This window comes from Temnothorax longispinosus, chromosome 4 (genome assembly GCF_030848805.1).
Source record: "Temnothorax longispinosus isolate EJ_2023e chromosome 4, Tlon_JGU_v1, whole genome shotgun sequence".
NCBI classification, from domain to species: domain Eukaryota; kingdom Metazoa; phylum Arthropoda; class Insecta; order Hymenoptera; family Formicidae; genus Temnothorax; species Temnothorax longispinosus.
Window position 1 is genome coordinate 7,781,544 of NC_092361.1, and position 14,088 is coordinate 7,795,631.

At 39.2% G+C, this 14,088-nt stretch overlaps 2 long non-coding RNA genes across 2 annotated transcripts in view; one reads left to right on the forward strand and one right to left on the reverse strand.

The window, feature by feature from the left end:
- LOC139811721 (uncharacterized) overlaps positions 1-14,088 on the reverse strand; it is a 398,927-nt gene that overhangs the window by 210,478 nt on the left and 174,361 nt on the right. The gene's annotated exons all lie outside the window — the stretch shown is intronic.
- LOC139812045 (uncharacterized) lies at positions 148-1,357 on the forward strand. The gene is made up of 3 exons (XR_011731812.1): positions 148-315; positions 445-778; positions 864-1,357. It is a non-coding gene; the product is annotated as an uncharacterized lncRNA (long non-coding RNA).

The following is a 14,088-nucleotide window of genomic DNA, read 5'->3' on the forward strand; positions in this document are numbered from 1 at the left end:
TATTAATACTTTGGATTCCTTAAAGCTCTGTGTCCACGATACAAGAAATTGGACAAAGAAATTGAACCAAGTTCTTTGCGCAAGAAGCAATGTCTTGTATAGAAACAGATGGCGCTGCGATAGAAAACTGTGATGGAAATAATCGATTCTGGCTGCGGTCCATTTGACGCTACAAATACTTCGGAGCATTCTTCTTCTCCTTCTTTCTTCATTGAAAGCATTTGTAGCGTCAAGTGGACCGCAGCCTCTATTAACCGCCCGGTGCCAGTAACCTCAAAAAAGAAGGAAGGATCAAGATGATGCACGAAACGATGTGTAGGTTACTTTAATTAGGTTACTTTAATTATTTATGCAAAAAAATGTTATTGCAACATTTTTATAATAACGTCATCTGTTATGTATTTTGATCAGATTTCTAACATATCTTTGTATATACATATATAGAAATGTTCCACATGGGACACTTCCTACATCTCCGAGTGAAGGTGATGCTGCACAAGAATCGCGTTCATCATTGCCTGCAAATCGTTACATCTCCGATTAGTGTTCTTATACCACGAAATTCGCATGTTCGATAACGAAACGATTCGACGTCTTCATGAGTTTCGTGGCAATTGGTAACAGGGACTGGTATTTTATGTAGTTCCACGATTGCTAATGCTCCACGCCTGGACAACGTATCGACGCTCGATTCAGATTGTAACCCATCACGTGCTACTTGCCGTAGAGCCTGGCGTACACCGCAAGAACATAGCGCAAACGTAAATAACGATACACAGTGAGTATTAAATACGTGAAACTTGAATACGAACTGGATTGCTTGCTCATACGTTTTATAGTCCTGGAAAATAACGTATATACAGTTTCAGATGCTTATGACAATTTTGAAGAAATTCAACGACAATAAACAAATTAAAAAGGTTGTTAACTCTTGCAACTATTGCTATGGCTGTAGAACATCATGAAAAGCAACAAAAAGAACGAGAAAAACAAAAGCGACGACGAACACGGACAAGAGAGTGGATTCTACGAAGACAACGTCAATTAAAAGGATCGATTCATTTAGCACACAGTGAACTTCTCTATGAAGATGTTGAGTCTTTTCATTCATTTTTCAGGATGGATCCGCGTTTATTTAACATTTTATTGGATAAAGTCTCCATTTATTCAAAGACAAGACACAATTATGCGACAATGCATTCCGCCGAGTCAAAGATTATCTATAACTTTACGATACTTGGCAACTGGGGAATCATATCGGAGTCTAGAATTCACAACAAGGATACCTACTTGTACCTTATCACGCATCATACCTGAAACGGTCAGAGTAATCTACGAGGTACTAAGAGATGAGTATTTGAAGGTAAAGAATTTAAACGATAATTTTTATTTTCTAGTACAAAATACTTAACGTAAAACACATAATATTATAGATTTCAGATACAGAAGATGAGTGGAATCGTGTTGCTGAAGACTATATGACACAATGGGATGTGCCAAACTGCATCGATGCATTAGACGGCAAGCATATTCAGTTTAAAGTTCCTCTGAGCCAAGGATCGTTGTACCGTAATTATAAAGGAACTGACAGTATAGTCCTTCTGGCACTAGTAGATGCGAATTACCTGTTTCTGTATGTAAATGTCGGAGTAAATGGGCGAGTGAGTGATGGAGTTTTTCGAGACAGTGATTTATCTCGATTACTAGAGAGTCCTGCAAATCCACTGAATATTCCATCAAATAAACCACTCCCTGGGATGACTGAACCAATGCCATATGTTATTCTAGCGGATGCTGCTTTTCCTCTTCGCAACAACATTTTAAAGCCGTATCCATTCCGAAACATGACGCATAGTGAACGCATTTTCAATTATAGACTTTCTAGGGGTCGTAGAGTTGTAGAAAATGCTTTTGGAATTTTGGCAAACCGATTTCGTGTACTGCAAACTGTAATTTACTTACCGGTTGAGACAGTACAAAATGTAACTTTAGCTTGCTGTGCATTGCATAATTTTATAGGTAAAGCAGCATTTAATGGAATAACAAATGTCAAAGACATCAATTTTGACTCATCAATATATAATAATCAGTTACAAAGTCTACATGTAACTAATGTTCGTCCAAATCGAAATTCTCTTTATGTACGTTCAACGTTTAAACAATATTTTAATACAGTCGGTTCGGTTTCTTGGCAAGAAAATATGGTACAATAATATGAGTAATGAGATATAAGTAATCTATATATATATAATGAAAAGGCTCCACAAACTTGAAGAAACGCATGTACGCCCGCGTATAAATATATAGTATATATTTTAGTATAATTATATAAATATATATAATAAGTAATATAAGTATATAATAATAATAAGTATATTAAGTATAAAATTAAGTATAACTAGTATATTATATAATAGTAAGTGTATCAGTAATAAGTAATAAATAATAAGTATATAAGTAATGAACTAATGAGATGTAAGAGATATAAGTAATGAGAATTAGCTCAGGTATATTGAAACAAAAATTAGGTCGTCAGAATAATTGTAGACATATAGCTCCAATATAGTTATATTTTTTATTTTTAATACCATTTTTTACAAAAAACTTTGTTCAGCATAAGTGAGCGGCACTGTGAGGAAAAAAAACGAAAAAACATTAAAATTTGAACATGTATATAAAAATAAAAATAAATAAATGTAATCAATATAGTTTGAAGTTATTGTTAATCATTTTCATTGCACAGCACTGTCTATATCCTGCGCTTCTTGAACGAGATTTAAAATATTAATTTGTAGTCTCCGTAAACGTCGTCTGTCTTTTATGCACTGCATTTCTGACTTCAAAAATAATAGCCAATGATGAAGATCAGCGTCTTCTTCCTTTCCTTCCTGTTTCTAATCATCTTTCTTTATGTCTTTCAACGCAGCGTTGATGTTTGTCCAAAATGCTTCGCTAGTATTTTTGTTTGGTTCTACTTTTTTCCTTTTGCTTCCTTTACCCGATGTGAGCTGCGAACCTGACGCACTGGAAGTTTCAGAATGCACACTCTGTGTTTCGATCATTTCTTCTGTTTCATTATGTGAAATAGACGTCGTTGCTGAAGAATTTGTAGTCTTGATAGGGTTGAATTAAAAAAATCTGTAAAGTAAGACTTTATAGTCATGGCTTGTTGCAAAATAAAATAGATTAGTGCGTAAATTTATGTTATATCAGTAATTTTTGATACATATTCAAATAAATAATGGATTTGATTTTACCTTTTCTTGATATATTATGGCTGTTATTTGATCTCAATACTTGTTGTACATCCGTGAAAAATAAGTCATCTATATTCTCATCGTTTTCGCATTCTTGAGAGGATGTAGATGTATCAACATATGATTTTGCGACAATATTTTTTGATACAGAGGATTCGCCTTTTCTGGATGCTACATGAGGTGCCAAGAAACTTAATTCTTCAAATAACCACCAAGTTGGTTTATATACGTCGTCTGCACCAGCTCCGCTCGATTTAGATTTTTGAATTTTATTAATTTGCTCCAAGTATTGTGTTCTTAAATTAGCAATTTTTTTCTTTATTACATCTACGGTAACCACACAACCACTCAGTTCGAGGAACTGCTCAGCTATTGTTTGCAGAGCTTTAAATTTTTTATCTCGATTATGATAATCTCTGCTCTTTTGTACGTATAAACAAGAATGTTGCTGATATAATAACACCAACATCCTGGTTTGCTCTATTGTTAAGTCCACAGATCCTGAAATTATTACAATATATGTATAGTATAAATTAATAATATAATATAATAAATAAATAAATAAATAATATATATATATATATATATATATATATATAACAAAAATAAGATAATACAAATATAATATATAACAAAATATTTGGATAAAATAAATAGACCTACTAGTAACTATGCAAATAATTTAACTTCTATATAATCAAAATATGATAAAATTAATATTTACCTGACTTTTCAGATTGAGTGCGATCATAACCTCTCACAACGTTTTCTTTATTTGCCGTCATTTGTACAAGCTTTAAAAGTTGAATAACTTTTAGTTTATTATTACTCGAGCTAACTTATGAATTTAAAGCGTTCTTACCTCATAAATTAGCGTTTTTCAATATATAAAATGCAACATGTCGCATTTCACTCTTTGGTTGCTTGCGTGCAACTTTTCAGTCAAACTCGCGATATCAAGGACTTGGTTACAGTTTCACGCAACAGTTCTTGTATCGTGGACACTATCATAATAGGACTTTGTCCAATTTCTTGATATAAAAAAACTAGTGTACACGATTCAATTTCTAGTTCCAAAAACTTGGTTCCACGACTTGGTTCAATTTCTTGTAACGTGGACACAGAGCTTAAGATTGAGAGACAATCCATTTGTGATCGCATATTCAGAGATGACTCCGACATCATGGGCCACCAACTGCAAAGCAACGTTCAACTGACCAAAGAGACACTTACGGTAAATCTGATTGTGAGTGTCGTCAGCAAAAATCAAGCGTTGGGTAAATCTAAGAAACGCACCAATGTCATTAATGAAAAGGGAAAAGAGGAGCGGTCCCAATACTGATCCCTGAGGCACACCAGAGGTGATGGATAGCCACTCGGAGAATCCACCAACCAGATTAACGACCGCCTGAGAGCGACCAGTGAGGTACGAAAAAATTAATTTGAGGGCAAGATCAGAAAACCCTAGTTTCCTCAGTTTAGACAGAAGCAAAGGATGAGAGACAGTGTCGAAAACCTTGCTGAAGTCAAAGAGGACAAGGATCAATACCTCACCTGCGTCAACGCCACTCTTAATATCGTGAGATAGTCTAAGAAGGGCAGACTGGGTAGAGTAACCCTTACGATAACCAGATTGACGGTCGTCGAGAATATGGTGCAAATTGATAAAGTCAACGATTTGGCGGTGAAGAATTTTTTCAAACAACTTGGAAAGTTTACACAAGTTGGCAATAGGTCTCGTTTCAGAGGGAGAGGTAAATGATCTAACTTTAGAGAGAGGACGCATTATAGCGCGTTTCCAGAGAGATGGGAAATAACCCAGATTGAGACAGCAGTTGAAAAAAGAAGTCAAAAGGTTACCAATATGAGGAAAGGCCAAGGCAATAGCAAACAGAGGTAATTGATCGTAACCTGAGGCGAAGGAAACAGAAGGTGAAGAAACCATCAAGGAGCGAAGGTTATCGTGGGATATTTCAGTGAAACTAAAATGTTCGTCAGGCATAGTGGATAAAATGATATTGGAGAATTGAGATTGTGAACAGGAAGGATAACAATTTGAGACAGAGGAATAATGGGCATTCAAGAGATCACGTGAAAAAAAGACAAGAGGTGAGGAAAGAGGCGATTCAACTAAACCAAGGTTGGCAAGTTCACGCCAAATCTTGGACGGGTCAGAAGCTATGCTCAATCTATTCATATAGAACTTCTCTCTGGCTCCCCTTAAATCAAGCGTGAGACGATTCCTGTAAAGCCTGTAAATGTGAAAGTCGAGAATATTGCCTGATCTGCGCGCGGCATTAAAAAAACCGTTGCGATGCCGAATTCGGCCCGAGAGGTCATCAGTAAGCCAAGGCGCTGACGGACGAGTCACACGAAAAGAATTAACAGGAGCATGCAGATCAAGGCGAGCAGTAAAATCGTTAGTAATAGTGCTCAGGCTCAGGATGTTATCAATGTCCGACTCGCCCGGGCTCGTCGGACTAAAATCAGACGGGCAAGATGTAGAGAGCTTAGAAGTAAGAGTCTGAACGAACGCTTCCTCGTCAAATCTCTTGTAGCAGCGTCGAACTAAGGTGCGATTAGTGAAGGACGGAACCTTGAATGAATAGGATAACTCGATGAGATCGTGACCATTGATAAAAGGAGCGTCAAACTTTCGAAAAGATAAAACTTTATCCAAGTTGTCAACTATAAAAACGTCTAACCATGAGTCTGAGGAGCTGGTGTGAAAAATCGACGCGATTCGACGATATTAAGCGACAACTGTGAGACAATGCCTCTAAGGTGATTAGATTCATATGATGATGCGAGGAGGTTACAATTTAAGTCACCCGTAATAATGATGTTCTTATAACTATGTATAAATGTAGTAAACACGTCAATGTAATTTTGTCTTTCGGTCTGCGGTACATGGTGGTGAATAAGAGAGGCTCGCGCGTGCCATAACGGATGTCGAGAATAAGATATTTGGGTGCATTCAAGAAAGCGGAAGGCGACGACGCCAGAACGCGCGCCCGCAATGATTCATGCACGTAACAAGCAACACCACCTCCCTCCCTGCCCTCTCTGTCTACACGCAACAAATAATAGCCAGAGATACGCACTAGATCATCGGAAATATGTGAGTGAAGCCAGGTCTCAGAAATCGAGATAATGTGAAAAAAGTTAAACGATAAAAAGACCTGAATTGACTCAAGATGAGCAGGAAGGGAGCTAGCATTAAAGTGAGCAATCGCGAGACAATCATGCGAAGCAGACGGAACGGGGCCAGAATCAACAATGAGTCACTGAAGCTCGGCTAGATCAGCCTCAGAAGTGATAAGAATTGGAGATTGACCATGGTCTTTACGGACAAAGATCTGGCCATCTTTACACCATACATGCTTAAAAGATAACTGTTTAGCCTTTACACGAGTCCGGCGCAACAAATTATAAATATCGGTAGGAAGTAGCTCGTTTATATAAATGTGCCCGGGGACATTTCTAGAGAGAACATCGCGGACAGTCAGTCGACGCTTGCGGCGCATAGCACCAAGAATATAGTCACGAATCTCTCGCGACTTAAGTATAACGATAATTGATCGCGGTTTAGCAGCACGATCAGAGGCGGAGACAGTGCTAGGCGCCACATCACGCATCGCAGACACATTGCTAACCCCCACCTCTCGAGTCTCAAGAACATCGGAAACAAGCTGCGGTGTACCCAGCGCGCGAAAAAACACTAGTAACGAGCTGTTCAGATGTGTCGGTTAGAGAACCTGGTATCCCGGAAATGATAATATCGGAAGTTCGTGAGACTCGAGACGAAGGAGATCGCGGAAGACGAGAACCACTCTGGTCGCCCTCCAATTCACTCCTCAATTCACTTTTTAGGTCGCTCTTTAAACCGCGCACTTCATTCGCGAGAGCAGCACACTGCTGCTTCAACTCCGCGATACGCTGACTGTTGCGGTCAACACTTTTAGCTAAGTTATTTAGTTGATTGAGTTTGTCATCTAGAGCAGAAAATCGCGCCTCGGATCGGGCTTCGGACAACCTCATCTGCTCCACGAGCTGACGTAAAAACGCATTCGTCGTATCATCAGTCACTGATTGTGGCAGCGCACGGACACTAGCAGGAGCCGCACTGGTGAAATCTAACAGCTCCGTACACTCAACCCCCGGTGTAAGAGGGGCAGCAGATGAGGCAGCAGATGAGGCCAATGATAAGCACGGCTCGACGTCGTCGACATCCGGTCCCGGATGCAGCCAAGCCGCGAGATCAAGACAGCACTGCTCGGCATATCTGTATTTGGCGGCATACGCCTTGACGCAACCAGGATGAAATAGCTTAGTGTACTTGCACTCAACAGCAGCTGTCGTAACTGTTTTCTTGCACCTGATGCACGCGCGCCGCATGGTCGATCAGCTGACAGCAGCAGAGAGCAGAACCAAAAGCACAGCGGTCGAGTGAGTAACGGATGGTGGTACGCCACAAGGCCCACAGATGTCGCTACACGCGCGAACTCAGGCAACCCATGCACAAGCGACAGCAATCGAGACAGCAATCCAAGCAAAAGTGAGGTTAGAATCAGAAAATCTTCACTCAAGGATATTAAGCCAGGTAGTTGCGAGGACAGAAGGATAATATAAATACTGCCAAGCAACAAGAAATTTGCTCAAACCTGCAACAAGACGGCCCGAAGGCAGTTCACGGCAGCGAGAGAAATCAAAGAAAGCAGGAGCAAAGAAACAACGTGACATGCAGTACTCACCCAAAGAGAGAGAGAGAGAGAGAGAGAGAGAGAGAGAGAGAGGGAGAGGGAAAAGAGGGAGAGGGAGAGGGAGAGGAAGAGGGAGAGGAGAGGGAGAGGGAAAGAGAGGGAGAGGAGAGAGGAGAGAGAGAGAGAGAGGGAGAGAGAGGGAGAGAGAGAAAACTGACGTTAAAACCTGTTTTATCCTGTTCTTGTTATAAAAATTTTTCCCTGTTCCCTGTTCCTATTCTTCCATTTCTTTTGATTTAAAGGTAAATAATAATTTTATCTAAAATTTATATTGTTAAGACATACATACAGACGACGGTACTTATATATATAGATAATTAATAGCCCGGGAAAAAAAATTATATATAATCATACATAATTATACACAATTAAGACATACATACATACAGACGACGGTACTTATTATATAGATGATTAATAGCCCGGGAAAAAAATGATATATAATCATATATAACTAGATTTTGAGCCCGCGCGAAGCACGAGCTCAAAATCTATTTCTCTCTCCCCAAACTCACTCATTAATTAAGAGCACCAACAGAACCCCATAAAACCCAATTTTCAACCCCATAATAGCCATTTCTATAAAATTAGTAATCTTTTGGTACCAATTTCATCAAAATCATCAACAAAAAAATTAGAAAAATTTTGGCACTGGTTTCAAGAAAATCAATCCATTAATACAAAATTATCCATTAAGGTAGACCGGGGCACGTTGTCACACGGGGCATGTTGTCACATCGGCTTTATTTAAAAACTAATAACCAAAGGGCAGCATCCGTCATTCCCAAAACGTGTTAGTGTATGCCGATTTTTGGTGTGTTTACAGTGTTGAGATTGCTCCAGCCGTGTTGACGTAAAATCAACTTGAAAGTTTTTTGCGACCGTAAGTAAAATTTTATTGTCCAATATTCGACGTACTGGACATGAAGCTTATGTTTTTTCAGAATAGACCTTTATATTATCTTAAAGTATGTACTTTTACCTACCGCGTGCAAAACCTAACCTTATGAATATCTCAAACGTGTCGGCCATGAGGCTGTTTGAAGTAAAAAAATGCCCTCGAGGCACGTTGTCACGAATTTGATGGGAATCTATTGCGAATCTTCGGATGACGATAACGAGTCAAAATATTTTGTTTAATCACCGACATAATTATAAAAAAAAAGTGTATCAATAAGTTGCGCATTCGAGTGGAATTCTTGTATTTAGATTAAGACGAAAACATCGTGCTTTTTGTACTTTTTTGAAATAAAATAAATGTTTTTGTGAAGGATTTTACTTTTTTAGATTGCAGTGAACTATAATATATTGATATTTACGTTGAATACAGTTTGGATAACATTTTGCATGTAATTACATTTGATGTGACAACGTGCCGCGGTCACGGGGCACGTTGTCACAAGCGACCTGTCGTTATTTATTGTTATGTAACAACTGTAGAGTAACAATCACACAAAATTCGATACTGTCCGTTTGAAGCTGAGTGTTCACTCGAAATTTTGGCATATCAAAGTACTCTTAAATATTGAATGTAAAAAATACAAAAAATATTGAACCAAATGTGTGACAACGTGCCCTGGTCTACCCTAATGAAAAATTAAACTTATCCTCCAAAAATTAAAACAAAATTTGGTACTGGTTTCAAAAAAATGGGTTAATTAATACTTATTATTTCTCGAAATTTGAATAATTTTCAAACTGGTTTCCCAAAAATCGGTAACAAAAAATTATCCATAAAAAAATTCAGTTTAATACCTCAAAGTTTGCGGAAATTGCAACAATTTCACGTACACTTTTTTAAAACAGAAATCGGCAACCCTTTTAATATTAACAATTTTTCTAATTTTATTACATTTTTTACTTCTTTCTACCCATATTTCATATATAATTGTTTAAGATTTGAACAATTATTTCCCCAAAAATTTGAAAAATTTTGGAACCGGCGGTTTTCAAAAATCGGTAACAAAAAATTATACACTTTATGGCAATCTTCGAAAAATTCTACCCCTACTTCATATATAATTCTTTAAGATTCGGTCCATTAACAAATGAGTTCGCGGACAGACAAACAGTCGGGTTTTATATTATATAGTAGTTTTCATAACCGATTTTTATGAAACCGGTTTCCAAAAAATCGGTAACAAAAAAGTAAAAATAAAAATAAAAATTATTTAAAAAATTTAGCTTGATATCTCAAAATTTGCGAAAATTAGAGTAATCACGTATCTCGAAAAATCTCGAAAAAATCTAAGCAGTAGTATCTTTATTTCCAAAAAATTATAACCCAAGTGATACACATCACAAAATTATGTTACCTTATCAAAAAGAAGAGTCGCGCTTCAAGTGATCTATTACAATTAAAAAAAGAAATGATATCTCTTTAAATTACAGCACCAATTACAGAGAGAACATATATATTGCCTCAAAAAATAATTGTTGCACTACTTTGAAAAATCTTTACATTGTGTCAATTAGAAAAGAATGTATGATAACAATTTTATAAGATTAAAAAATTTTATTTAAATTTAACAAGGAAATACAAATATTTAAATACAAAGTTTACATGTGTATTTTTTAGTGGTCACAAAGAATTACAGAGGTAACAGTACAAAATAAAAATATTTTATTAAAATACATAAATTTTTCTTGTAAAAAAACTTGGCGCTGCTAGTCCTCGAAATTTTAAATAAATAAATTTATCCTCTACTTAATTATAAGCCGCATTATCCGCCGTCCGCGTCGTCACGCACACCCATATCACTCACTCGCACATCCACGCTGATAATCATTTAACATTACTCCCATCGCATTACAAGGAGAAAAAGAAAGAAGCGAGGGCAGAACTAAGAAAGTGGAGAAAGGGGAAAGGGGAGGTAGAAAGATATAGAGAAAGGAGGAGGAAATATAGAGAAGTATGTGAAAGAAAGAAAAAGGAAGAGAAGGAAAGGATGATTACAGAGATAGGAGAGGCGAGATCGGAAAGTAAGGTGTGGGAACTGATAGGTAGAGTAAGGAAAAAAAGGAAAAGAATAAACGAAGACATAGGGCTGGAAGAGTGGAAAAAAATACTTCATGGAGCTAATGGGAGGCGTGGAGAACAGGGTAGTGAAAGGAGAAGGAGGGAGGGACAGACAAGAAGAGGAAGAGATAGAGTTAGAGGAGGTGAGAAATGTAATAAAGAAACTAAAAACAGGAAAGGCAATAGGTAAGGACGGAATCCCGAATAAAGTATGGAAATATGGAGGAGAAGAGATGGTGAGGTGGGCCTGGGAAATATGTAAACGGGTATGGAGGGGAGAAGACTGGCCGGAACAGTGGAAGGAGGGTGAGATAATATCTTTAGTGAAGAAAAGAGAAGGAAAAGAGGTAAAGGACTACAGAGGGATAACGATCATGCCCTCAATGTATAAGATATACACGGCGGTATTAGCAGAAAGGATAAGGAATGAAGTAGAAATGAAAAACTTGATTCCCGATAACCAAGCAGGATTTAGAAAAGGAATGGGGACGATGGACCAGATATTTACGCTAAACTATTTGATAAACAGACATCTGGGAAAGGAGAAAGGGAAGATGACAGTTCTATTCGTAGATCTCAAGGCGGCGTTTGACTCAGTAGATAAGGAAGTTCTAATTAAGGCAATGAAAGAGAGAGGAGTAAGGCAAGGACTGATAGATAGGGTGGAGGAAGTCTTGAGAGAAACAAAAAGCAATGTAAGAAGGGGAGAAGAAAAAGGGGACTCATTCTGGATGGCGAAGGGATTAAGACAGGGCTGTCCGTTAAGCCCGATACTGTTTAACTTACTAATTGCAGACATAGAGGATCACATGAGGAAGGGCGGATGGGGGGGTGTGAGCGTAAAAGGGGAGAAGATATACACCCTAATGTATGCAGATGACATAGCAGTACTAGCGGAGGAGGAACAGGACATGAGATCCATGATAAGCAGGCTTGAGGGATACCTAGACAGGAAAGGCCTAACGCTGAGTACGGAGAAGACGAAGATAATAAGATTTAGAAAAGGAGGAGGGAGGAAGAAGAAATATGACTGGAGATGGAAGAAAAAGAAATTAGAAGAGGTTAAAGAATTCAAATATTTGGGGTACACGCTGATGGCGAATGGAAGGCAGGAGGCACATATCAGAAAGAGAAGAAGGAAGGCAGCAAGAGTAATGAAGGAAGTGTGGGGAATAGGTAAAAGGATGTGGGAAAAAGGACTGTAAAAGAAGGATCTGGCTGTATGATACACTGATATGGACGGTGATGGGATACGGGGCAGAAATATGGGGGTGGAAGGAAAGGAGGGAGGTAGAAGGGATACACGAGAGATAACTCAGATGGACACTCGGTGTAAACTGGAGGACCCCAGGGTACATGGTCAGGGATAAACTAGAAAGGGAAAAAATGGGAGCCAGAGCAAGCAAGAGAGCATGGAAATTCGAAAGAAAACTGGAAGAAGGTAAAGGAGAAAAAATAGCAAAAAAATGTTTGGAAGAAATGAAAGAAAGATGGAAGAAGGAAAGGATAATAGGAAGATGGGAGCAGGAGAGAAAGGATTACTGGGAAGGTATCGGGGTAGAAATGGGAGGGGAGGAGGGACTGACGGAGGAGGCACTAGAACACAAGGAGAAAGCGAAGCAAAGACAAGAAAGAATGGGAAAGATTATGGAATCGAAATACAACAGGTGGTATAAGCTAATAAGGAAGGATGGGATACCGGATTATCTAAAGAAGGGCTGGGAGGAGGCAAGATGGAACAGAATTGCAAAGTTTAGATTGGGCAACGAGATCAGGGAGGGACTATACTGGGGAAAAGAGGAAGACAAAAAATGCAGGATATGTGAGAGGAAGGAGGAGACGTGGGAACATGTCTGGGAAGAGTGTTCGAGATGGGAAGATTGGGAGGGAGAAAGATGGCAAGACGTGGTGGGGAGCATAATGAGTGAAAAGGGAGAGGGGGAGGAATGGATGAAAGCGATAGAAGAGATGAGGAGTGGGGGGGGGAGGAAGGAAAAAGAGGTTGAGAAATAGATGGCTAAGAAAATTTATTTAATTTCAGATAAAGTCAAAGAAAAAGGGAGCACAGGACAAAAGGAAGGAATGGAATTCAGAGCGAAGGTGACAGTAGAGAGAGAGATGCTGGAGAAACTGATAAGGGATCAAGCAAAGGAAACACTGAGAGGACTAAAAAAGGAAATAAAGGACCAGAGAGAGGAGATCGAGAGCCTGAAGATAAAAATACGCAAGCTAGAAATGGGCGCGGGTAAAAGGAAGAGGGACGAAAGCGCAGAGAACAGGGGCAGGCAAGACGAAATGAAATGGTGGTCCGACGACGATGAGAGGAATGACGACGAGAGAAGGAAAAACATAAATAATAAGGATAAAGAAGAACAGATGGATGGGAAAGGAAACGAATTGGGAGAAGGTGAGGCAACTGCTCTCTGAGGATCTGAAGGTAAAGGTAGAAATGAAGGAAGTAAGCGTGATAGGCTGACGATGCTGGTGAGGTTAGGAAGTGAAGAGAAGAAATGGAGGGTATTAGATGCGAGGAGGAGGGCAGGGAGCAGACTAAAGGTTAAGATGGACAAAGACAAATCCGTAGAAAGAAGAATTAGAGAGGGAGAAGAGAACAAGAGGAGAAAGGAGAGGAGGGGAGAAGATGATAAAAGAACAAAAGGATCAGAAGAGGAAGAGATAGCAAGCGAGCTTGAGAAGAGCTTATTAATAGAGACAGACGAGGAGAAAGGAAAAACAAAGGCTGAGTAAGAAGAAGGAAGAGGAGACCAGGGGAATACGGCGGGACGCGAGCGGGCAGAGGTCCGAGGAGCGAAGAGCCGCCCGGTTGAGGGGGCGCGGTTCACCACCGGCCCGGGCGTAGGCGGATGCGTGCCGTGGCGGCGACGGCGATCCGGACAATGGTTGTAGAAGGCTAAAAGGAGCGACCGAAACACACGGGAAAGACCGAAGACGCGAGCGCGAACGGAGATAGGAAAGAGAAGGAGAAAACCAGCGATGAAAAACCAATACACGGCGCACAGCTATTCCCTAAGTGCTCGGTCGCGCGCGT